We start from the raw sequence: 619 nt of genomic DNA, 5'->3' as shown, positions 1-619 counted from the left end.
GGAACCCCCTCACTGAGATCAGTAGTTCTCATGACGTTATTTGCAACGAATGTGTGACGAGGCTTTGCAGGCTCTGCCCAGAGCAGCTGCCTCTCTCCACAGCCTACTGTAGGGCTAGGTCAGCTTCTGCCTGTGACTGGCCAGAGGGCACCATCAAGGTGTTGAGCTCCAAATACCCCTCCTACTGCTTCTGCTTGTGAACCCAGTGATAGAGAAGACAGTGGAGAGTGAGAAGAGAGTGGTTGGCTGTGGGAAGGTGACCTGTGAGGTGCAGGGCCAGCCCCCTCTCTCCTGGCTTTGTATGAGTGGAGTGAGGGGCATGTTCTCATGTGTTGGTACCTGTCTGATCTAGCCAGTGATTCTGAAACCTGCTGAATTTGATGTCACCTGTCTTGACGTCCAGGGAGCATGTCATAAGAAAGTCCTACTGTATGCTATTTGTGTTTCATACTTGAATAGTTATTGTAAACTTTTATTTGTACATAATTGCGCTGTGAAGAAGAGTTGCAGAAAATTGTGTTCTTTCTTGCCCATTGTGCTAGGTTACCTGTTTGCTCTCTCATCTCCTCCCCACTTACACATACACGTTTATTTTTGCAGATTTTTTTTTTTTTTTTTT

General features: G+C 46.7%; 1 protein-coding gene across 4 annotated transcripts in view; it reads left to right on the top strand.

The window, feature by feature from the left end:
• HDLBP (high density lipoprotein binding protein) overlaps positions 1 to 619 on the top strand; it is a 77,101-nt gene that overhangs the window by 68,806 nt on the left and 7,676 nt on the right. The window lies entirely within an intron of this gene.

Source organism: Otolemur garnettii, unplaced genomic scaffold, assembly GCF_000181295.1.
Source record: "Otolemur garnettii isolate 467f Iridium unplaced genomic scaffold, OtoGar3 scaffold00133, whole genome shotgun sequence".
Taxonomy (NCBI): domain Eukaryota; kingdom Metazoa; phylum Chordata; class Mammalia; order Primates; family Galagidae; genus Otolemur; species Otolemur garnettii.
This window is presented reverse-complemented; position numbering and strand designations above follow the sequence as displayed.